This window comes from Anomalospiza imberbis, chromosome 1 (genome assembly GCF_031753505.1).
Source record: "Anomalospiza imberbis isolate Cuckoo-Finch-1a 21T00152 chromosome 1, ASM3175350v1, whole genome shotgun sequence".
In the NCBI taxonomy this organism is placed as follows: domain Eukaryota; kingdom Metazoa; phylum Chordata; class Aves; order Passeriformes; family Viduidae; genus Anomalospiza; species Anomalospiza imberbis.
The window spans coordinates 112951912-112977951 of record NC_089681.1 but is presented as its reverse complement, the minus strand read 5'-3'; the positions used below and the strand labels follow the sequence as shown (position 1 = coordinate 112977951).

At 41.4% G+C, this 26040-nt stretch overlaps 1 protein-coding gene across 7 annotated transcripts in view; it reads left to right on the top strand.

Moving 5' to 3' along the window:
- The window catches only part of LRRC3B (leucine rich repeat containing 3B), a 145859-nt gene that overhangs the window by 90391 nt on the left and 29428 nt on the right, over nt 1–26040 (top strand). The window contains exon 1 of one of the 7 annotated variants that reach the window (XR_011004498.1): nt 631–1209. The exons of 2 other annotated variants lie outside the window; for them this stretch is intronic. The gene's annotated coding sequence lies outside the window, so the exon portion shown is untranslated. Of the gene's footprint in view, nt 1–630; nt 1210–1270; nt 1408–26040 lie in introns of those variants that run through there. 4 more of the 7 variants (XM_068206656.1, XM_068206610.1, XM_068206637.1 and 1 more) reach the window with 4 other exon arrangements.

The following is a 26040-nucleotide window of genomic DNA, read 5'->3' as shown; positions in this document are numbered from 1 at the left end:
TGGCAATGTATTAGTTGCATGCTTTTCCTTTGTCTCCCCTTCCCTCAAAAGACCTCCTCTCTGTGGCCTAGATCCTTCAGATCTAGAAGTTTATTTTTGACAATCACCGATATGGAGATAAAACAGTTTTGTATAGTTTGAGGCAAAAAAAAAAAAAAAAAGCCCAGTGGAAATCAATGCCAATTCATTTTCAGTTCCATGCAGCATCTTAGGCAGCTTTCACCTTAAAGCAAACCAGCTAAGATGGATCTTTCTAAAACCCATCTACCCAGGTGCTCTCAACTGGAGACAGGCAACAAAATTCTTTGCTCCACGAAATGAAAAGAATGTTTACTTTATAGAGCCAGAGTAGAAAAGGGCACTCACAACAGAGAAAGTATGTTTGAATGAGAGAGGCAACCAATTGGTGATGTTTCTTAAAGTCTGGGTTATGACAGGCCATGCAACTGCTGCAACACAGCACATTTCACAGAAGCACCTCTTGGAGAATAAAGTCAGCCTCGCAAGAACCGTGGTAAACCCGAAGCAGGATGTGAATAACTGGATCATCACAAAAGGTTGGTGAGGCTGAGCATACCATAAGTTCACTTATCGTAGCAAGTATTACACATTGGCAATGACAGCTGTTCACTCAGATGAGCAAAACAATTAACCTTATTACTATTTTGCTGGGGAACATGGTGGGCACTGGGGGGAGCAGAAGCACCCTCTGAAGGCACCCCACGGTGCTCCCGACAGGCCGGGCTATTCTCTCCATCGGTCCGGCGCGGGCGGCCCCGGCCCTGCCTCCAAAGCTGGAGGGTGAGAGCCACAGTCAGCTCCGGGCGGCAGACGGGCAGCATCACCCCTCGCGGGCAGCACCTCCCCGCTGTGTGGTGGGAGCGAGAGGGAGGTCTCCTCCTTCTCTCCCTCCCCGCCCCGCTCTCTCCTCCCTCCCTGCCCGCCTGCCTCCGTGCCTGCAGCCGCAGCGCAGGGGCAGGGGAGCGGCGGCGCGGCAGGCACAGCCTCCCGGCGGGCGCCCGGCGGAGGCAGCAGGGCGGGCGGGCGTTGGCTGCGCCCGGCCCCGCCGCGCCGCCCGCAGGCTCCGCCCGGCGCTCCCATGGCGCGGCGGCCCCGCGCCAGGTGAGCAGCGCTGCCTGTTGCGCCGAGCGAGCGGAGCGGAGCCACCGGGGCCACACGCCGAGAAGTTTTGCGGGAAGGCGCCGCGATGTGAGTTGCGGCGCCCCGCGGATGCACTGGGTGGGGGGCGGCAGCTCCGGGAGGAAACTCGACGGGGAGGGAGCGGGGGAAAGGCGATCAGCGCTGCTGCCTCCGAGGGGCTACCGTGCCAGCTTGCCCGGCAGCGATCGGCGAGGGCCACCGGCGATGCCCCCTCCCCCAGCCCGTGCTGGCGAACCTCCGGTGTCCGTGAGTCCCGGGGGGTGACAGGGTCGGGATTCCGCCGAGGCAGCGGGAGATGGGGAAGGAATCCAGAGGCGGAGGCTCTGGGGAGGGGGTTGACACCCTCTCGTTTGGGAGCAAACGAGGGATTTGAGACCCACGGCCCCCGATCCCGTACCGGAGCAACATCAGAAAAAGGGGTGGAAAATAAAGCGCCCCTCCCATCCGTGCGTGTTCCCGGGGCGCCCGGCCGCTGTCCCTGCCCGGCCGTGTGCGGGCGGGCTGCCGGAGGTCGGTCGCGCCGCTCAGCTTGCGGGCGGCGGCCGGGGCGCCGAGCGGGGCTGCCGGGGAAAGGGGGCGGCGGAGGCGGGGACGGGAGGGAAGACGCCGTGTGTGTTGCCGTAGGATTTTTCCACTTTGAGACCTATCAGGACCAATTGCTACGGTTCGGGCGGCGGTGGCCGCGATGCGGGGGGAGGGGGGAAGAGGGCATCTCCCTCCGAACGCGAGCAACAAATGGCAGCGGCGGGCGGCTGCTGGGCTGCAGGACAGCGGCGCTGCCTGCTGCGCCCAGGTGAGCTGCGACGCCCCCGCTGCCCGGGGAGGTACCGGGCGGAACCGTAGCGGGTGGCGCTGGAGCTGCCCCGGGGGGCCGTGGCGGGGTGCGGGGTGCACCCGGCCCGGGACGGGAACGGGGGTTCGGGGGTCCCGCGGCCGCGGGGAGCTCCGTGCGACTCGGCGCTCTGAGCGGGTCACGCTCGCGACCTCTGAGCCCGCACAGAAATGTCGCGATCTCTTGCAGCAAGCGGGTACTGTGTATCTGTGGGAACCGCGGGCTCTTCTCTCGCCTTTCTGGCAAACTACACATCCAGAATTTCCCTCGCCAAAAATTTGGAAAATGCCTCAGATGTGCCCGCGAGAATTCTTCTTTCCATCCTTGCTTCTGCCTTCAAAAATTAGGAGATTTTAGAGTATCGGTTAGAAAATGTGAAAGTGATTCAGGCTGCAGGTTATCGTCCCATCTTTCTGATTGTCCCTAGACAGCAGAAATGGTGTAATTACAGAATGAAAACAGCTGAACAACTTGAAAAGCATAAATAGACCAACCACCTCAAGAGTCAGAATGAGAACCAGGCAAACAGCATTTATTGCTCTCCTCACAGAGGTAATCCTAGAGTTATTTACATAGATATGAAAATGACAGAATAAACGATAGCTTTTGAGATTATTGGAATTAATTAAAATATAATAGCCATGAGAAAATGTTACAGATTTGGTAAGGAAAGGAAAACAGCTCTTCTTCAAGCTGAAAACTCCAGCTGGGATTGCCTTTTCTGAATGTTGAAAAGACCTGTCAAAATTTTCTTCTTATGGTAACCTAATAATTTGTAGGTTTAAATTGGAAGGTGTGCATCACGCCCTACTGAAAGCAGTAGCTTGAAGGCTTTGCTATAGAGCACCACAGTGTTCATGTGGCTTACCTATTGATATTATTCTTGGTAATTTTATTTAAAAGTATAAGCTTCTAGTTTGGTTTAAAGGGAGAGGAAATAAGCTGTAGAATGAACTACATTTGCAATACCTTTGCTACGTTCAGAGTCTAATTTTCTAGTTTAGTTTCTAAATAGTAAAATTGCTCAGAATTAATTATAACTGTGATTGCGGCAGCCCTTACTTGTGCAAGTTGCCTGGATTTCTATGGGATTACTTCTACAGGTAATATTCTGATGGCTCAAGATAGCAGGATCAGGCCCATGCTCAGAGAGTTCCAGCATGCAGCACCGTGTAGGGTTGTGCCCATTGGCGCTAATGAGATGATTTGGACTTTGGCAATAGAAGAACGTGAGGTTAAGTCCAAATCTCTTGCATTTATTCAGCTATTGCTGGCTGGGTCACTGAACCCTGATCTTGCCTTCCCCTGAGGTTTGCTGTAAGATTTGCGCTGACTTCAGTCCAACCAAAATGAGCTCCTGTGTGATTGTAGTTTGCAGTTGCCTTAGGGCGGGTTGAAGCTGCTGAGTGTCTTTGAGATCAGGGCTTGAGTAAATGAGGATTGTACCTGCAGCTATCAAGAATCAATGTGTTTTCCTTCAAATGTGAGATTAATTGAAAGAGAAGTATAATTTAATAGGCATATAAGTCTGTGCTATGGATCCACTCCTGAGCTAATAAAGTCCATGTGAGCTTTTTCCATATAAATGCAATAGCAAGACTTAAGGGTACAGGTGTGATTTGTCTTTTCCATGTGCTTTATGGATCCGTATTTCAAGTCTTTTGGGAGGTAGGAAATTCTTCCTGCTCACACTGAAACAGCATTAGAGTAACTAGAGTACCAGAGCAAGTGCATTATATGCATTATATATATTCTCCCAGCAGGAGAACTGGAATTTATAAAATTCAGCTGTATTCAGAAGCGCTAACTCAAGTGTCGAAAGACAGTGAAAATGTATTGCTTCATTTCAAAAGCACCTTTAGATGTGCAATTAAATAATAAGGTGCTTCTAAGTCTTTTTAAGGATATTTCCTGTCACTTCACTAGAATATTTATGTGAGTAGCACAAGGGATACCTGGCTCACTGGCAGGAAGATTTTAAACTTTTTAATGAAATGGATAATTTAAACAAGAAGGAGTTTGGGTAGAAGTATTTCTTGTTACCACTTCAGTTAATCAGAAGATGAGCTAAGGAAGGTAGTTCCTCTCAGAGTGGAATACTGCAGTTGTAATGACTTACAGGATTTGCATGTAACTACTGTCCTTGTTGTCATCTGCATGCCTGGTCTTTGAATCAGCACTCATTAGAGAATGCAAATTAAATTAGTGTTCTGTGGCTTGCAAAATAATGCCCCTAATTTTGCCTCATTCAGTAAGCTTTGTTCATAAGCTTAGAGAAAACTCTTGTAAAGCAATTTAGAAACTTACAATAATGTTAAACAGAACCTTATTTCAAAATGATGGTATTTTGAGCCAAGAATAAATTATTTGAGTTCATAGAATATGTAGCATTTACCTTGGCTTGTTTGGCCAAGCATTTTTAAGTTGATATTTTATTTACTAAAAGTAACCTCCAGAAAGTGCAATTTTGATAGGGCACTTCAGTACTGGTATGAATCAAATGCCAGTATGTCTACTGAAAGTACAAGCAGAAAGGATTTAGGAATTTCTCAGCACCTTCAATAAGTATTTTTAAAGGGATTACAGGCTGTGAATACATGGATGAACAAGGTATATCTTCTGCTCTTATATCCAATGTGCTGTGGATGAAGTAGCATCAAATTTAGAGATGTTTTGGTGAATTTAATCTCTGCTACTAGTTTCAGTCTAGCTCTTTTCATAAGTATTGTCTGTGCTTCCATTATTCTGGCATGGTTTGTTAGTCTGGATGTACAGCAGACTTGTGGGTACGTCCCAGAGGGAAAAAGAGTGTGATGTGGTATTGGTTTTACTCATTGCTTCATCAGAGCATCAGATAAACAATTGCTGTGGAACTCACTGTGGAGGAGGATGTCATTAGTTCACAGCGCTATAGATGCATGATCCTGCTTCATGGAGATTTCTGTGGGTGACTGGTGCCTGTGTCTGTACTTGCCACTGATGACCTGCACTGCTTATGCCCATCAGCACCTGTATCCAGCTCTGGCTTTGCTTTACACTCTTAGTTTGAACTTGGAAACACAAATGCAACGCTTACTGTTACCAAAGTACCTTTTATTCCTCTCTCTGGATATTTAAATGCTCCACTGAGTACCTTCACCAAGCAGATCTTTTTAAAAAATGGGTGTATTTCTGACTGACTTTCACAATGGACGTGGGGAAATCCTTTTCATAAGGATCATCCCTGCTCCCGAGTTCTGTTTTCCATCAGCAAGGAAAAGGCAACGGTTGCTGAATTTAAATGGTATTTCTTTCTCTGGAGGGTATGAACTTTTGTAGTGATGAAAGAAAGAGAGGTAGACAAATGGAAAGAGATTAAGAAGGCCCAATGCCCTCAAAACAGAGGAGAAGTAGATGACAAGAGGGAGAAAGTAGTGGATGACAAGAGGGAGAAAGTAGTGGATGATAGGAGGGAGAGAGTAGTGGATGCCAAGTGGGAGAAAGTAGTGGCTGGTCTGAGTATTTTGACTCTTGAAGTTGAGGTGATCTGGGCTGTACCTTAGCCCTCTGGCTCAGCTCTGTGCTGTGCCATGCATTTGTCATGGCCCTGTCATGGGCCTTCAGAAAAGATGTGTTGGTTGATTTCAGTGGGACTAGAATCTAGCCTTGCTGAATAATTGAATTTGGCTTTTTGTATCTCAGCTCCACTGACAGAAAGGAGATAAAAAATGCCTCTTGAGGAAATGGGACCAGTAAAAAGCCTTTTCAGAGATACATTGATCTGGATAATTGGACTTTTTACTTAAACAGAGATGAAAATTACCACTATAGATCTTGATGTACTTGATTAAGGTTTACCTCTGCTTTTCAGCTAGCTAGTGTGTGTGTTTAAAATTAATTTGGCACTTCATTAATAGTACTTTCATAAGCTGCTAACTTTAGAGAAGAAGAAAAAAGTTAACCTCTGCTTGCCAAATAGTACTATAAAGATATGCTAATAAGAAAAAATTAAAAGTGATAGAAGTGAGTGACAATACACAAATTGGATGCTACTCTGGCCTGAAAGCAGGAAAGTACATGGACTATTTAATTATTTAAGGAACAATAAATGAGAAGTCCGGTTCTCAAGTGACAGTAAAAGGAGAGATGAACAGAATTTTAAAAGGTTAGGAAAGGGAAACAATGCATAAAGGAAGTAGAAGGTGGACAGGAAGGGACCAAAGGAACAGGGGATGGACTTAAGATTTCTGTGGAGTTTTCAGCTGGAAAATATTACCTCTATATTGTGGTGTTTGCATAACAGCCAGTATTTTACTCAAATTGTGGAAATTTGGCACGCAGTGTCCTCCTGTGGGGTCACTTCATGTTCCCACTTCATCCTCTGGATGCATAACCTCAGCTAATAGGGCATGTGCTTTTAAAGATGGCATGTCTTAAGTGTCGGGCTCTCTTAAGAGGCTTACTTTGTGGATGTTGTTAGTTGTAATAGTGCTGTCATTTACTTCTATCTAAGTTGCTTCCTCCACCAAACAACAGCATTGGTTTTAAATGGAGTATTTTTTGCAGTTCACCAAAATTGGGTTGCACACTTTTGCAACTGTACTCACTAAAGATACATTGTATGTAAAGATCATAAGTATTAAGCATTTTGTTACAAATGTTTGCATTGGGAGTTAGTGGGACACATGAAAAGTATGTGATGGCTGTTTCCCTCATGTAGATTACAAATGTGTATTGTTTTGGTGGAATTTGCTTCATGCAGAATATTCTTGTAGTGCTTACAAAGTATGCATTTTTATGTGCTTGTGAATAATTTGCAGCAAAAGGGTGAAGCCTTTGGAAATGAAAATAAACCCATGGTTCTTGCCATTGTAAAGGCATTGTAATTAAAAGAAAAGGAAAAGCACTGGATCAACAGCATTGTGTTCCTGTTAGTACTCCCTCACTTTTAAAAGCAGAGACAAATACTTCTTCCTCTTTAAAGAGTAACTGCAACAAAAATTTTGTATGAAATTGCTTGTTAGGTCATATATGATTAAGCAAGCAATGGTGGTTATGTATCTTACTGATGAAAGTTCATCTTATCAGCATTAAAACCAAAATAAATTTATGTTACTGATGTTTTAATTCTTGACTTTAACCTGTTTCTATTCTGTGTTTAGAAATCAAAATAAACACAATCTCTTCAGACTTCCATTTCAATTATTTTTTATTTTTAATTCTTTACATAGCAGTGTTTGTATATTGTTTTCTATACACTCTTTTCTTAAAAAAAAATCAAAAACACCAGAAAGCCTTTTCTTACACTTATAAAAATACTTCTGTAATGCTTTTTCTTCATGTGGAAGACTTATTTGGAAGTGTTGATGTTCTTTTATACTTAGCTCCATCTATGCAAAAAAACAGCATTTGCCAGGAACAAAAAATGTGGAATCAATAGTAGTTGTAGAAGAGGGGAGGTCCTCAACAGCAGGAGACTGACTGTTCGCAAGACTGGAAATTGATGCATGCAGGGGTCAGTCTTTATAGTAAATCTTGCTAGAGCTGGGTTTGGTTTTGTTGGATTTTTTTCCCCTAGATGTACTGCAAATGGTCTTTAAAATTTATCTTGATTCTTGCATTTTATTAAATGTAATTATTGTTATAAATGTCAAAAGAGTGACCCTTAGTTATTTTCTCCTAAAATGGCGTTAACAGGCTAATTCTGCCATTGCAACCTTCAAATAGTATGATTGTGTTTCTAAACATCCTTTTTGCCCTTGTTTTCAGCTTTGTTGACACCAAGTCATCGAGATGAGAATTGGTGACTTTTAAACAGTCTATTTTTAACAAAGTTTGTAATAGAGTATTACAGTTTATGAATGTGTGTCTGTCCCAGTTTGCACAAGGACTAAAAGGGAAGGCTTGTATCAGAGGAGATCTGCTTCTAAGTCCTCATTTTCAGCTTTGTTGTTCTCTGGGTTTTCCTGGTCCTGTTTTTCAGGTGGGAGTACCAATTTTTACTCTGCTTCTGCAAGGACATCTCCTCTTTTTCAAAGCTGAGAGATTTTAAACTGAAACCTTTTTCAAAGGAATGGTCTATATCATATTATGAGATACAAGTGGGGAATTTTGGTTTCTAGCTCATCTAACTTAGAGTGAAATAACTCTTCAAACTTCAGATCACAGTATTTCTCAGACCTTTAGTTGTCACTTCTAACACACTGCATATAACCAAAGCACACAATTCATATAGAATAAGAACATCTCAGCTTTAACTGAAAAGCAGCACATGGATGACAGCATGCAATCCAAGTAATCCTTTCTTTTCCTATATGTTTTGAGGCTGCAGAGCTGACATGTCATGTTCCTATACACCAGATTTGTGATCCCTTCTTGGTTATAAGCAAGACTGTTGTCATTGAAAGGTTAATAATTTCTGTTCAGAAAATGTTTTGGTCATTTTCTCTTTCCAGAGTCTTTCACAGGTTTTGCCCTTTGACAGAAAACATTTAATCTGTATTCTGCTCATCACTTTCATCAATTACTTGCTATACTTATTGAAATCTCTGATGCATAGTGGGTGTTAGGAATAATTTCTTGACAGAAAGGGTTATCAAGCATTGGAACAGGTATTTGAATCACCATCCTTGTAGGTGTTTGGAAGATGTATAGATAAAGCACTTAGGGACATGGTTTAGTAGTGGACTTGGCAGTGCTGAGTTAACAGTTGGACTCAAAGATCTTTTCTAACCTAAATGATTCTGTGATTCTATAAATACTTATTTTGCTAGAGTAGGACTTGACAGGATTTAGACATGCAAGAAACCTAAATCTTTGGCTCAGGAAACAATCCTGATGGATACAAATGGCATTTCAATAACTTTCGATCCAAAAATGCTTCTTGCAAAGCGACAGGACTGTTCTTCTTGCCAGTCATGGCAGGTGCTCCATCTGTGCAAATACCACCTAATTTGAACAAGTCAAGCTTAACAAGTTGGTTTTTTCCCCCCGCTATCTGCCACATTTTCAACATTTTTTTTCTCTATTTAAACAAGTGTGAGGCAAGGCAGCAGTGTGGAATGAAATGGACAGAGGCCAACCAATTACTTAATTATAGTAGATTTTTTTTAACACATTGAAAAACAACTGTCAACTGTGCAGTGTCAGTAGCATTCCCTTGGTTGTGGGCAAAAAGGAAAAAAATGCATGAATCTGGTAAAAATTGAAATGCATGCTGTTGTACTGTCTAGTGCCATCTCAGCCCTTCCCATTGTTATGCTGTGTGAACAACTATGGACATATCAGCTGTGTGCTGTTTTTTCAATCTGTTTTGTACAGCAATAATTGATGTACCCTGTTATATTCAGGCTTTGTTTTCTGAGAACAGCGCTTCCTCACAAGCTTGCCATAAGGGATATTTGCTATTACACCTTTGTCACTGATTTCAGCTCATGGATGTGTATTTATTTTTTCCATGTAAAAAGCTGTCATGCTAGGGATCTTTTTTGAGGTGAAATCTGACCATAGGTCAGATGCAATAGAATATGTTTTACATTCAGGATTAGTTTGTATAAAAGTACCCCTCCAGTTTGGACTTTACGTGACTGTATCACCATGAACATACTTCTACACACCCCGTCTATTTTCCAAAGAACTTCCCTGAGAGAAACAATCTCTATGCATTGTCAGCTCCATGCACTGTCATCTTAGTATTTTTTTTCACTGTGGCATGCATGACTTGGCAGGCAATGCTTTGATGATAAGTAAATGGATTTTAAAAGTTTATGGACATTTGAATTAACTGGGAAATCATTAGAGAAACATAAGGTGAGTGAGGTTGGGCAGGTCCTTTATTTTGCCCTTGCTGTGGGGTTGCAGAGCAGGTCCCAAAAGGAGTCCCAAAAGGAGTCTTGTTGACTGGAGTTAGTGTGTCTTGTTTCATTGAAGCAATATTTTATCAGTGAGCTAAGACTGCTAGTTTTAAATTCTGATTCTTGAAGCTGTGGAGTGCAGCTTTGAATACCAAGTAAATGCTTGGGCATTTGCAAAAGGAGACTAAAATATTACCAGGCTTGCAGAGCAGTTATTCTTTAATGGAAAGCACTGGTGGGCTAGGGGCTGATTCTGTGACCTCATGTATTTTTCCATTCACTTGGGTGTTCCAAGTAGCCTCCTCCATTTCCTATGCATCCACAGTTTCCTCAAATTATTTTTTTAAAGGTATATTGTTGCCTTTCTTCTAAAAGTATATAAGGTTAGGGGTTTGACCATTGAATTTAATAAATATCATTATTGAAGAAGAATTTGATTTTCTGCATTTTTGTAAATGTAGATGTGATGTGTGTATGAGGAGCTCATGTGACTTTAAAAGCATTTGGTCTCAGCCCTTCTGACATTATTTCTGCATTTTGGACCAGCCACTTGCAGGTAAAGGGCACTGACAGAGTAACATTTTAGTGACTTTAAATACCACAGCTGACAGAGAAAGACTGAATTTTTAAGGATCAGCTGTCGGGGAAGTGCACTTCAGTATTTCCATCTAGGAAAAAAAACCAACCATGTTTGTTTTTAATTACAGATACTGAGCTTGTTGTGGTCAGTTGATGCAGAGGTAGCCTGACTGCAGAGGTGGAAAGTTTGTGGTAGTGAAAATTGGAGATCGGTGAGAGGTGAGCTTCTTGCTAACATTGATATTACTCAGATTCACTGTTTTTACCCGAGTGTTCTTGGAATTACCTAGCAGCATTTGGCATGGAAATGTTGCTCCTGGAAAGAGTTTCAATCTGAGAAATTAGCCATAAACTTTGACCCTTTTCCGGTATAATTTAGACTAGATGGTTTTATTTGACAACTTAATAGTTGTACCTAAGCTGCCTTTAAAAATATTTTGCACTTGAACTTTATTATTCTTGCATATATTACTTTTTCAAAGGAATTTTTATGGTTCCTACTAAATAAAGGATGAACTTGGAAAAAGAAAATTAAAAGCAAGTGATCTGTAACTTTACTTACAAAACAAATACAATATAAATAATTACATTTTCACAACATTTACTTTTCAACATTTTCACACCAGAATGGGAAAAAAGAAAAAGCGCGTCTGTGTAAACCTTCTGAAGCCTGTTTTCTGTGCCATTGCCTGTGCTCCTTCCGGTTTAGAGAGAAACACTGTATTCCTCAGATGCCATAAGGAGAACATTGCTATTCAGTGGTTGTGGCAACAAGCAAAGAAAACACTGGGCTGTGCTGTAGCTCCCCATAATGGCGAAAGCCTTTAATTTTTCATTAGGGATTTGACCCTTGGTTCATTTGAAGGGTGAATTTGATTTCTTTGCCCCTACAGGAAAAAAACCATCCAAACAGACTAAGCAAAAGCACTGGCCGCTGTCGTTACTAATGCGTCAGATGTGACGGGGTTGGTGTTCAGCTTTGCTTTGCGTATCAGGATTTAGGGAAACTGGAATGAGAGGGAAGTGATGTCTATAAAGAGCTGGCAGGGATGTACCAGATAAAATACCCCTGTAAGAAGGCTCATCTGAAGAGATGAAAGGCAGGGAATCAGCACCTGCAGAAACATTTCCTTTAAGGTTTGTACTTCTGGTGAGAGGCAAAAGATAAAACACACCACTAATACTACATCCTGTCTTTGCTAAGCCTACAGCTGCTTTCATGGCAGCCCCAATGGAGGCATTTTGCTGTGCCCTGGGAAAACGAGTGTTTTGGACATGCACAGGTCATGAGGATTTTTCAAGGCTGAGATGTGAGCCCTGGTGCAAAGTCATGGAGCTCCTAATGCATCCAGGGAGGCATCTCAGACAGGAGCTCAGTCTCTGGGCTCACAGCTGTCAGCAGTGATGGGCATCCCTTAAAAGTTTGTTCAAGTGCTGAGCTTTCCTACAAAAGTGGAGTTTCTTTATAGGTTAGATGGCTGGTCCAGGGTGAAAAAGGAATGATGGCAAGTTTTTCAGTTACACTTACTGCACTCCAAAACACCAGTTTGACTATTAACATGAGTTTTGTCAGTGTAAGTAGACCGTGTTTTTAATTGCTGTTTTTTACATGAGGCCTTCATGGTTGTCATTGGGGACTCAGGAAGGCTATTCCAAAGCCTTACTGAGCAAAAGCACTCAATTCCTTTTCCTTACTGAGTGCCATGGCATAGGGGTGAAATGGATAGATGAGATTTCAGTGTTCTCAGCACTGAGTGGAAAGGAGTCCCCATGTGACTTTTGCAGTATGGGTTTGCAATATTTTCTAACTTGCCAGGCATTTCTCCTTTGTTTTGTTTTGGTTCCCCAGTACTTTTAAAACCTTATTCTAGTTTTCCTCTGAACCAAAGTGATGTTTAAAGAACAAAGTCCAGGAAAGATGTTGGTACAACAAAGAAATAAATTCCTAGAAGAAGTTTAGGAGGTCTGAAATGGGAGATGAATAGTTCTTTTCATATCTCAGGGGAAAATGGTCCTTCTAAATAAGAAGGTCAAGTGTTCTCAGGTGACAGAAGAGTCTTCAAAATGCTTAAACAAGTAAAAAATCTGTGTTTCCCAATCAAGAGGGGAAAGATGTTTTATTCAAACATAGACCTGTAATAAGTTAAAAAAAAAGTAAATTTTGTGTAATTTTCCTTGTAAGTATTTTGATACTAATAAGAATCTTTACAGTCCCTAAACTTTCTAGAGATTTCTTTTTATCCTGTTGTCTTCCCTTTTCACTGCTGCTGCTCTCAGAAAGAGCTGTTTACCCTCTCTTCGAGGTGTCATCTATGCAGGACTCTTCCAAGGCACCAACGTGACCCTTTATGTGGGCTAAGGTTTGCATGAAACAGGGCAGCAAAAGTTTTTCAGTGCAGGTGCCTGGGGCTGGCCTTCCTGTACCCTTGCTGGAGCTGGTGGCTGGTTCTGCTGGGGAAGAAGCTGGATTTTTTTTGAGAAGAGGACACCATGGGAATGTGCTTAGGTTCAGATCTGAGACTGTGGTTGTACAGAGGTTGTGGTTAGATTGGTATTTAGTTTGGAAACATCAGTATTGTGGATTTATTTTTCTCTCTTTGCTTGAAAATCACTCATATTTAAAGATTTCAGGTAAACCTGTGTCTGAGCTTTGTGGAATTGCTTTGATTTATGTGGGTGTAAGGCATAATAGATTTATGTCCATAATGTGCATGCTGTCTCAATTTTTTACAGACTTATGCAAAATCATAATGAAAACACCTTGAGAATGGATGTTATTTGTACTGATTTGAACACAGATATTTCCAGATGGGAAGTGAGGTATTGTTCCTAACTTGCAATATAAAAATACTTGAAATAACTGTTTCTGGGACTTTAGTATTAGGTATTGAATTCATATCTACCCCTGTCATCCTACAGACTACTAAAACAAGATTCTGCTCAAAATGACAGAAGTGACAGTCATACAATGCATTTCATTCCTGCTGAGCCCTGTTAGGTAGTTAGTCTGGGGAGATTTGGATCTCACTTCAGTCATTCAAAGGCATTCCTTTGGAGGCGATTTGCAGAATACGTAATTGTGCCCGTGAATCCCTTGCTCCCCCATGCAAATAGGGTAGAATTTCTGTTGCCACCCTACTGTGTTGAGGAAGCAGCAATTTTTTCCACCCCCGCCCCCACCCCCTTTTCAAAGCCCAGCAGTTGTGGTGAATTTCCTCTGCCACTGGCCATGCTTTCATTCCTCTGCAGTGTGGCTACATAGAAATGCTTCTGTGTTCTGTCAGTTTTTGATCCCTTCCTGCTGCCAGTGAATCGAAGAAATCGTATGTATGGACACCCAGACTCTGCCCTTAGCTACACTTGTGAAAACCTGTGGCATTATACAGTTGGCTTGGAAAGGCTTAAGAAATCCCACGAGATCCACTCCACTGAAAGTCACTTTGTAAATGTTAGACAGGGCTGTTGTTTTTGTTCTAGTACATTTTACTTTAAAGCTGCACCTGAGCAGCAGTCGATGATACTGTTTCATAACATTGAAAAAGAGGGACAGATTTGGAGTATGAGATGTGCCATGCTGTCAGTGGAGCTTGTCACTGAAATTGTCATAGCTGGGCGCCACAGCAGTGTCTGTGCTGTAAGAAAAACATGCTCAGTGGGGTTCTGGTTCCTGGCAGCGTTCAAGCCACTGGTCACCATGCAACCATCCTCCTCAACAGCCTGATCTCCTTTGGGAAAGAACCAGGGCAATCTGCTAGCAGGGTTGGCAGCAGTGGTGCCCAGCGCCCCGGGGTATCTTGGTGGACCCTGACCTTGCACAAGAGTGAGTTCCAGGCAGCAGAGAATGTTTCTTCTGGGCCAAGAAAACTGTGTTTAAGTCTGACACGTTCCTAGCATCATCCAGTATGGAGCAAGCACAGGTCTGAGGAACCCCTTTGGTCTTCAGGCTCTGGGGAAGGTCTGGGTACTGGCCTGTGGTGGTGTAGCTGAGTGCCCTGTGACTGTCAAACAGAGTGTAAAGGAGATGTACATTGGTGTGTGGATGGGCCCATATGATCCTTTTGTTTCAAGTTTAGTGCAGAACCACAGGAAATAATGTTCAGGCAGATACTGTACTGACACAGCATTTTTGACTCATGCTGATCTTTTCCAGTGTGGAGGATACTTCATGCAGCTGGTCCACAAATAACCAAAGAGCTTAAATAGTTGTATAATACGTATTTTTAAAAGTGTTACAGTGATCTGAACAGATTGAAGTTGCAGTCAAAAAATGCCCTGAGTCATTTACTTTAATTCTTGCTTTCTGTATTTTGGGACCCTTAGGAGACAAAGAAACAAATTATGAGATGTGAGGAAGGTAAGCAGAAGATACGATGACAGGTATTATACACAAATCCAGGACTGTCATTGGGTATTTTTATCTACTTTTAAATTTTGGAAAATTTTCAAAAAGAAGAGTTCTATGTATTTTTCTTTCAGACTGAATGAAATTTTGCTATTGGTTAATATAGAAAAGAAGTTCGGAAATATCAGAATGACGTGTGAATTATTTATGTATCCAATTTGCTGCTGTGAGCGGAGGAACAAGGATCTTAAATGCTTTTAATTATTATGGATTTTATTTCACTGACTATGGTTGTAGCTGCAGGCCATGTGGCCTCCAGTGATGACCTGGGTGCCATGCAGTTTAAGGGCACTTCTGGAAGGGAGGAGGCAATGTGCAAAGTGTTCATTGCTGGGTAGTCAGGTGACATCTGGATGTTTTATCATGTTAGCAGAGAAAAGTGATGTTTTTCCTTCAGGTCTTGAAGGATTAACAGCTTTATTTATATTTCTTCTGGTATGTCCAGAACAGAAAAAATAATAGAAAAAAAGTTACAATTCTGTAGTACAGCATCTTCACATTTTTATTCTGTGCTTCCTGTATTCAAGGAATTTCCTAGCAAGAATAGAAACATCTGCAATAGCAGCTCCTATTTATGTTAATCTTTTCCAATCAGCATGCAGCCTGAAATAATTACAATAAATGCACTGTCTGCTCCAAACACTCACAACTTCCATTTATTTCAGGCTTCTTTGCTTTGCAAATCTGAGAACATAATCCTTCATTCTGCTCTGCTTCATCTCCTTTGCATCAATTTATCCAACAGTATCTTTTGTGAGCTTCATTAACAATGGTCATGCCATGATAAATTACGTAAATTGAGAAGTTTTAATTAACTAAGTTAACAAAACAGCCCCACAAAGCATAATAAATTTAATTAGGTAACGTTTTCCTATAATAAGTTTGCACACGAGGTGTGTAATGAAGTAGGCCAGAGTAAAATCTGTAATCTGAAGGTTTTTAGATTTCGTAGCTGCTGAAATAGTTTCTTTTTAAAAAACATATTTTTATAAGATCATGTGCTAAACATACCTTGTTGTGCAAAGGATTATGCAAACTTGGCAGAAAAACAATAGTAACTGACAAAGACATGACTAAGAGTGTGTTTGAACAGAAGACATCTTCCAGTCTTTCCTCCTCTGCTTCTGCCAGAGCTGCTCTTCAAGTCAGGGTCGTTTTCTCCAGCTTGGCAGTGGTGCTTTGGCTCTGGTTGTTTTTTTTTGGGGTTTTTTTTTGGTTTTATTTTTTTTTTTTTATTTTGTTTTGTTTTTTTGGTTCTGGGTGGAATTGATGGGTGTTTTTGGTCAAACTGGCTAACATATGTGGTGCAAAGAGCACATTCAGAGCAGAGTCTCCTTGTTGGTGCTGTGTGCGTTTAGCTGGGCTGCTTGCCCAGGTATGTGGGAAGGAAAAGTAAGATCAGCCTTGGCTCACATGTGGAGTGCTGGGGAGCAACTTCTCAGGTGTCCTCTGCAGCTAACAGCATCTGTCTTCGCTTTTTCTTGCCTAAACTTGCATCCAAAAATATTAAGATTGTTATCCCCTGCCTCCTACCCTCTTACACAGCCCAGCCAGGCTGCATTTGCTTGAGCAATGCTCCTATCTAATGAATTTGGTTCAAAAATAAGAACTTTGCTTTCCCTTTATGTCCAGGACAGCTTTGTGACAGTAAATGGTACTCTGATTTTTGATGGTGAGACCACGAAACAATTAAACAAAAAACAGTGGGGTAGGACACAGAAAGGAACGCTTTAAATTATGAATATTGGTTTGTGTTTTTCCCAGACTCTCTGCAGTCACAGAGGGCAGTGCAATGGGAGTATGCGGGTACATCACATTTACTGTTTTGGTGATGCATGAAGTCAGAGTAAGGTTTTGTAATTGTCTTTCACAAGTGCAAATGAGTGTGTATTGAAGGCTGTGAAAAATAGTTACCAGTATTTATTATCTCTGTGAAGTGTCCTTTTTATATTTTAATTTAGGGCTGATTTAGAGAGACAAGTTTGATGTCAGCAACATCAGTTTACATTTTGGAGTGGATCTCTGGTTTTTGGAGCCCACTCATGTTGTTTACCATCAAACTCTGAAACCAGGGAATAGGACTTTTGGACATTCTGTGAAAAATACATAGCACTATGTAATCTGATTTGTGTGTGCATATAACTATTCTGCTGTTGGGAAGAGATATGTAGTATTTACCAGGTGAGGTCTGTTGTGAAGATGGAATGGCAACTTACCTGAGCTGCTGAATAGCTCCTAACCAGAAAGGTCACAAAATTGTGAGAGGTAGATCTCTTTCAGTTTTCTGACGCACAGTCTACAGTTATTTGTCCATCAGAAGACAGTATAAAGCATTTCAGCATGTGTATATATCCTATCTCTCTCTGTTCCTGCCTTTTTACAATCAAGAGTGAAGCAGCTGTACTTCTAGAGAAGGTAGGAGGGCATAAAGTTTATGTAGCAGAAGCACATCTATTTTACAGAAAATGTCCCACTTTAAATTTTAGGGTTCTGCCTGAACAGTTTGGACAGTTGCCAGACACACTTCTAAGTTTGTAGGGTATTGCACAGAAATCATGACTGTAATCCTCTGCAGAATTCAAGATAACCTGCAGCATGCATGGTAGTCTGGTGGTAAAGAGGGACACATAGGTCTGGAGAGCAAAACAAAGTGAAAGGAAAGAGTTGATAGGAACAAAAAATAGGGGGGAAAATTAATGCACAGAAGCAGAGGGGGGAAATTAGTGAAGGAAATAATAGGAATTAAAATACAAAGTGTTGGCTGAGAAAAGCAGCTCACCAGCAGTCGCTCGCTAGGGTGAGAACATTGTATGTTCAAGAAGAGATTCAAGCAGACCTTCCCCGGAGATTTGTGAATCTTCCAGGTGAAGGACCTTGGGATAAGCAAGAAAACACTTTGCCTCCTAAAGTGTTACAAGTTAGGTAGCTGAGGCAGATAAATTTTCCAATAGTATCTGGAAAAGAAGATATTAGAAATTAAGGTCTTGATGACAGGAGTATGTCAAATTAATGCATGATGTATTTTTGGAATTATACAATGTGTCATAAGCCAATTTTGTTCCAGGGGAAATGTGACATCTTCTCCCTTGTCAGTGAGGTTTCCAAAAGGCTGAAAAGCAAGGAAAATGGAAAGCAAAAAGTGAAGTTGTCAGGTGGAGAAGAAAAGCATCGCCTGTGGTATTTAAATTGTATAAATTGGTGTTGATGTATCCTGCTCCTCAACCCTTTCTGATAGCTCTGTGTGTTTTTGCTGCTACACTACACCTGTTTTCCATTTTCAGTCTGTTTCAGGACAGTAAATTTTACCTTGACCTGTGAAGCCAGTCATATCCTTTTACATAGCAGTGACTTCCCAGGAAGCAGAAACATGAGTCTGTACTGTTGCCATGAAATACATGCTGTGCCTCACAGCAGATCTGTTTCTTAACTCACAAAAATGTGTGCAAGAGTATTTTGCTGGGCTGCTGAAAACATTTGTGCTGCAGTTTTGCATACTGTATTCTTGTTTCTTCTGCTTTCAGGATCTGGACTGTTTAGAAAGGAAATGTAGAGTTACCATCTGCAATCTGATGAGGTCTTCCATTTTAGAAACATACTGTTTCTGGCATTCATGTTGGGAAAGAGGAGCCATCCTTTCCAAGACTTTCAGTATAGGTATAAAAATGTTCAGAGCTGACAGTTAGTAATTATTATTCATTGGTGCTACTTTGCTTCTAGTACAGTGAACATATTTTTGAAGTAGAATTAAATCCAAGTCTCTCCAGGGGCTGTTGGTATTTTGCTAATGCTAAATTAAAGCGTGCCATGTGCTGTGCACTAGAGGTGGTCAGTGGTGGCTTGACAGAACTTAATTGTGTGTGTGGCAGGGGTGCTCTGAATCACTGTGTGGTAGGTGTGATGCAGCTGCAGTCTGGTGGGAAGTCACAGCCCCTTGTGTTTTCATGAACAGGAAGGAGACATTCCCCAGCTGCTTTCCATCCTGCCTGCAGGTTACGCAGTCCAGCTCCTAGAGTGGTTATCCTACATTGCCAGTTTTTGTTCCTTCTGCTCATCACTTATCCCATTGCTTTTTCAACTCCCAAGCTGTAAATACTTAAAATGAGAAATAAGCCAAATAGGAGTCATGAAATAGAGATGGAAGCTGAGCTTCCTTAAAAAAATCAGGAAGTGAGGAAGCAGGTCCAGATTGGAGAAGAATGGATGTAGTCTTTATCATTTTCAAAATTATCATCCTGTTAAGCTGTTGACTCAGGTGTTTGGAGGTATCAGTATAAAAATTTAGTAGTATTCCATCTTTGGGACATGCTAGTATATGTTGGATGTTTTTAAATGGCACTGCCCTGTTTTGAGCACTCATCCTTTTAATACATTTTTGGTATTACTTTTCTTGATGAGGTCCTCACTCTTCTCAGCCAGACACTTGGAGCATGTTAACCGTGCCCAGATGATGTAGTCAGTGCACAGGATGTTGCAGCATGGCTGGGCTGAAGTGTTAGTGGGATGAGAACCACCATAATTTAAACTTGTGAATGGTGCACCTGAGCCAGCAGAGTCACTGTGTGGGGAAGTTTTCCTGAGGAGCAGAGCTGAAGGCCTTATTCCCAGGCTCTCCTTCTTCCCACTCTCTTTTCCTTCTCTCAGTTCAGGCAGTTCAGCTCAGGCAGTCACGCACTGGATGTGGATTGTGGGAATCCAGGGCATCCCTCTGGCTGCCCTGGAAGGTCTGGGACCCTGGCAGGGGGTCAGGAACCCCCCTGTACAGAGCCCCGAGAGACACTGTCTCTGATCTCTGTCCATGGAAAGGAGTTTTCAATCTTTCAGGATGAATTACAAGCTCTGAGTGTTTGATATAATTAGTAATTAGTGTGGCATGGGTGCAAAAGTAGAATTTTAGGATTCTAGGTAAGGGGTTCAAAGGGGGCAAGATGGAGGAAATTGGGCGTGCCTTGTCCTTTTTTCTTCTTCTTCATGCCCTCCATGTTTCACTGTGGTGTTGGCATTTTTCTAGTGGTTTAGGCTGGGGACGCACTGTTCAACATGGGTGATAGGTATTGGCACATTATTGTAAATATACCACACGTAGTTTCTAGTATATAAAGTTTGTAACATCCCACTGAGGGGCAGAGCCCCGCACACTGTCCTGCAAGACAGACCTGCTGCAGGTCAGAGAGAACATGTTATAGATAAGCAAGAATAAACAACCTTGAGAACCAGCACAGACAAATGACGACTTCTTCTTTGGCATCGGGGCTGAAAGACAGAGACTTTCTACAATCTTGGGATCATTTAAATATCACAGATTCTGACAGTGGATAAGGTTCCCTGGAGGTGGTAGATATGATCTCTGTTAGTATGAAGTAACTAAAGGGAAATTAATGGGATGCAATGCTCAGGTACAGGTGAAGGACTGGGGAGCAAATCCTCCTGCTGTGTATTGCACCCACAGTGATCCTTGGTGCTGCCTTGGAGCAGGGAAGGAGAAGGAGCTGTGGCTGCAGCTCGGTGCAGGTGCTGTGGCTAGTTAAGTGGAGACAGAGCAGAAGAGTTCAGGAGGAGAGCAAAACATATGAAGATTAATAGGGCTAATGTGATATTTGGGAATTGCTGTGTGGAATGGTGGCATTTTGTTAATTTATTTTGTAATCTGTGATGACAGTAAGCTGAATACTGAACAGCTTAAATCTAAGCAACTGTCATTTCATGCTTTGGTGAAGAGGGAGTGGGTGAGTAAGATAGTAGGGGTAAATTGTTAAGAGGAGTTAAACCAATATGTGCAGCTTTCTCTGAACCTGCCCACCTATTTTTTTTTTTTTTTTTTGTATTATATTGAGCAGATAGGGCTGTGCTATCTCAGCTTACCATCACTAATCAGGGTATAGATCTCTGGGGACATGCTTTGCTCTCAGTTGCTGTGGTAGAAATCTAAGCTTATTACCTAGATTACTTGCATATAGATCAGCAAAACCACATAAACAGATTTTGAGCCTTTTTTGTCAGTGTGGTTCATGAGACATACTCTCATTTTTTGAGTGCTCTTTGTTTAGTCAAAGAAGAAACCTCTTGTACTCAAAATAAGAGAGCATTTGCACTATTGCCTTTTTTCTCCTTCTTTGTGGAAAATTGTACTGGTTTTAGTGGAACTAAAATTAATAGAGTTCACTGGAAATTAAATTATTTATTTTGTTTAAAAATGACATTTTCGTAGTCCATAGTCTGTATGCCTGCCTGTAAGAACACAGGACACAAAGTTGACCAACTTAGTTACAGAAGTGTTTGCTGCTGTAATTGAATTTCTTCAGCTATTTCAAGCATTTTTCAGGGAGATTTTCCCCCTTCCTTGAATTCCATGGAGTTTTTATCTTAAGTATCCCACTGGTGACCCTATATACACTTTTTAATGCTGTGTTAGGTAAGTCTGTTTATGAGTTGCTGTTCTAGACTGCTCTCTCCACAGATGTAATTTAGAACTGGTGTTTCATTCATTACTATGCTTACCTTGGTCTGGATCTACAATTTTGTCTATTCCTTAACTTTCAGACTGATGACTCATTCCTTTGCTTCATGGGATTGCTGCATGTGATCTTATCCCACTCTGAGATGAGCTTTGGAAGTGAGCTAATAAGAAATGTTTACAGAATTCAGCATAAATCACAATTCCACAGAGAAACGCATGGGGAAAAAAAGGGAAAAAAGTGTTTCCTATAACTTGGCGATGAATCTATACCTAAGGGACTCCATGTTTTCTTCCAGGTAGCAAGTGACAGGACCAGAGAAGATGCCTCATTGCACCAGGGGAGGTTTAGATTGGGTGTTAGGGAAATGTTCTTCACTGAAGTGGTGTTGAAGGCATTGGAACAGGCTGCCAGGGAAGTGGTGGAATCACCATCCCTGGAAGCGTTCAAAAGGCATGTGGATGTGGCACTTGTGGACATGCTTTATTATGGATGTGGATGTGGCCAGGTTAATGGTTGGACTTGATGATCTGAGAGGCCTTTTCCAACTTCAACGAATCTGTGATTTTAAACCATTTTCATTATTTGTCTGTTTCATATGACTCCCTTGAGTCTTGGTGTATGCAAGAAGATGCTCTCTGTACCTTTCTGACCTTCATGAGAAGGTGTGCAGAAACAGATTGGTGCTTCCATTCAAGAATGGGGTGTAGGAAAACCACCTGTGGGAATCCATGTGAAAAAAGAAATCTTAATGAGATGTCCATTGTATTCACAGGCGTTTTCTTTAGAAGAGCAGTTCCCTGCGTGCCATGTCCCCGCATGACTTAGCAGCATCCTGTAGGTGTGAATGCCTGTCTCTGCAGAGCAGGATATGCAAAAGATGAGGGGATGGGTGGTGGAGGTAGACATGGTGACTAACTCTTTATTCCTGGAAGTGCACCCTCCGTGTGGAGGACGGCATTAAGTATGTCCCAGATAGGCTTCTCACACTGCGTCATTGCTGGGGATTAAGCCATTTTCCCCAAGGATTCTGTACTTGGCAGAAAGCTCTGCAGGAAGTGCTAGTGTGCCTCCAGATTTAAACATATCAGCACTTGCATAATAGGTTTATTCTTTATTATCCACCTTTTCTTTTTCTGTTCTGTGGCACGGGCTTCAGATACTGCACATGATGATTTTGCTCCTGCTGCCATGTGGTCCTACCACATGGTGAAGGAAGGATGTTCAGACTTGAATTATTTAATCTCCCAGAATCGGACAGTTTTACATTGCTGCTTCACTTCGTTTTCTTCCTAGTGTCTCTTATGGTATTTTTATTTTTATTTTTAAAAAATCAAACATTAAGGCTAGTGATTGTTACCACAAAACTGGTTGTTCTTGTTTCCAACTAAAAGATAATTAGTGAACTGCAACTGAAAGAATTATCAGGGTGTAATTTTGCCTTTTTTGGGGAGGTGGAGGGAATTTGCTTACATCAATCTTTCTGTTTTGCTAGGTCTGTGAAGACCACAAGGCTTCACTTCTCTAGGTGATTCTAACTTGTTGATGCTGATTTTGAATGATAAGAGGAAATTTGCAGTAAAGACTTGTCATGAAATTTGAGGAGTGAGTACCTTTATGCTCAAGGTAAATGAATAATCTCTTTCTGTACTTAGGTACAAGTCTCAGCCAGCCCTCTTGCTGATGGTATTCTTTAGAACTAACCTGGGTTATTGTACTTTCAGAGCACAAACTGTGAAATTATACCAGGCAATGTTTTTGTGATTATCTGTTTGTAGGGGGTGTCATGGTAGCTAAAGGCAGCATTGAGTTTACACTCGGTATGTTCAACTTGTCTTCCAAATGCTGTGTTCCAAATGCCCCTTTGCTGCCAGCCACCTGGGACCTGTTTTCACCTGGTAAATGTTTCTTGTGGCCATTTGGAGGGTTTGCATGACTACAGTCCGCAAGATCTTTCTTCAGCCTGGCCAGCCATGTTTGCACAAGTTAGTAGCTAGGTGGTAAGGGTCAAAACCAGGATTTCTCTAAAGTTCTGTGTATTAGGTTCCTTCAGAGCACAGGAAAAATGTGAAAGAGGAGTGTGGACTAATTCTGCTTAACAGCTTGTGCAAAATATATGTAGGAGTGTAAAGAAGAAACTGTCACTACTGAATCTCAGAAGAAGTAAATGTAAGGAAAATGCTTAGAATTCAGGGAGGAAAGAGAAATAATGTGCACAGATATAATGTGAAGAATCAAGTTCTCGTTCAAAAAGGAAAGCTATTCAAAGGCCGTTTGGGAAATCTGGATAGTTTTCAGTGGGCATATTCTGTTATATCTTGCTACCAATTAACAAGTCTTTAAGTTTTTGGTCCGTGTCATAGTTTTGCCACATACCACTGCAGCTTGCTGACTAAGGCTAGTGAAATTTGTTATTACTGAGGATGGATATCCTCACAGGACATGCATATAGAGGTTGGCTGATTTATTCTTCACCTTTTGAAAGAGCTAAAATGTTCATTACAATCAACTTGTAAAATAGCAAAGAGCATTTCGTTGATAGTGTTATGTGAACACAAATTTTCTGTGTGATTTTATATGAAGCAAACAAGAAAAAAAGCACAGCAGTTTACCCCACGTATTTGGCTTCTATCAATATAGAAAAATAATTGCTTAAATGAATGTGACTTCTGTTTGGTATTATAAGGGAAAATATGCTTGCACTTCATGTGTTCTCATGCCATACTGTTTAATCTTGCTTTCTTTATGTAGCCATGCTTGAATATACCATATTAAATAGTATTTTTATGAATTATCTGGGCATTTGAATTTCCTCAGTATGGCTCTTTTTTGCCATGAGAAAAGCTGTGAGCAGTGCTCAAAATTAACAACTGTGGGCAAGTATGTGGTGGGCTCCCTTTTATTAGGCTTAGTACCTAAGGGAGCTTCTCTTCAGTGTAAAACAGAAGTAGAAATTAAACTTGTTGTCTTGAAGTGCAAAACCAAATTGTTCAGGGTGTTCAAAAGGAATTTGTCTGCTATCAATGCTATTACTGCATGAATTTCAAAGGTATTTCTGTAACTGTGAACTTGAAAATTCAGATGGTAGTTATTTTGGGTTTTTTCCGCAAGGCAGGAACTACATGATCCCATGATGTAGGTCCTTTGCTTACATGTGGATGTTATCCTCATGGATGACTCCCTCCGTGGCTTTGGAAAAGATCTGGTCAAGCAGAGGTGCCCCCCTTCTCATCTCCAGATTATCTGGACCTGTAGAAGTATTGGGCAGAGGACTTGCTTCTGCAGTGTCTTCTGGTGCTTGAACTTTCCTTCAGAGCTGGGACTCCTGGGGGGCTCTGGGATTTCTGGGTTAAGCAAATAGCCTGATAGAGTGTTTGATACCAGGAGATGAAAACAGCTGGGCTGGATCTGCTGGAAGATAGCAAGAGAAAGCCACACACAGGATCCCTGGGCGAATGCAAGGACAGATACCAAGTACAGCCAAGGGCTCTTTGTTTGGCAAGCTGAGGACCAGCATAAAAAAAGCCTTTTTTCCTTTTAAGGCTATAAATCCCAACAGGAAGCTTCAGGGAAAACCTTGGTGGCTTGTTTCTGCAGAGTTGGTTTTTTTTCTCTTGGCAAATGTCATATCCCTGTAGAGGGTTGTGAATTGGCCTCCCATGTTCTAGGAGAGAATTGTAAAATGAAGGATGGAAAAATGTATTTCCTATTAAAATCCATTTGGCTGACATCTTAAAATTCATAACAAAAGTTAGAATTTTAGAAAGCTTGTTCAGTGGGCTTGTTTTATTTTGAAGCTTTGTAGCTACACGTTGAGGATTATCTTCTCTAATTTGTGTACAGAAAACAGAATTAAAGTTTTCCCTTGTTTTCTTGTCAGCTTGAGAGTCATTTTGGTGCCCAAAAGCATTTCAAAAAAAGGCTCAAACTTCTTTTTTCTCTCTCGCCCTTTTTTGGTTTCTTTAAGAGCAGTGTTTTTAAAACAGCTTGTATGAGAGTAGGCACCCAAGTTGGTGTTTGATGCATTGAATTCAGTTAATCACTTAATTGGTCCATTAGGTTCTTGGGAATTTATTTATCTAAATAAATTGACTGTGTGTGACTTGTTGTCATTTAAAAAAACTTATCCTTTCAAGAGTTTACAGATAAGTTTATGCACATTTACTGGGGATATTGTCATGCTATCAATTCAGTAATTTAATTTGTTGACTTCAGTTACAAAAATGAATAAACATTTGCAGTTTTGGTCCTTTGCTTTTGACTGCCGGTGTGAGTTAAAAAACAAGAATACTATTTAGAGTCACAGACCAACACAGTTAATTGTGTCTCTTCAATGTTAGTTGGCTAATATAACCATTTCTCAGGAAGCACTGTTCTTGTGGAAAGGAAGATCATTTCAATTAATGATTTACACCATGTTCCTTTCAAATAGTATTTTTAAAAGAGAACATCTGTAATTGCATCTGCTTACTTACTGTAGTCATAGTGGAAACTATACTCAGTGGTAAGATATTTAATAAAATCTGAGTGATAGAAAATATCTACAGCCAAATTCTGGTTTGGGGTAGTTCTGGTTTATAACTAACTCCCTGTTGCAAGTGAAGAACCCCATGAAATGCATCTCTTCTTTACAGACAACACAGGTTGTACAGTCATGTGTAACATAAAGAAGAAATAAAAATGTGCATCTGTAGGATTTAAGCATTATGCTGCAAAGACTAGAATTACCTCTGTCTTAAGTTATGCTGCTTTTGAGTATTTTTTTCTTTAACTGTAGTCCTT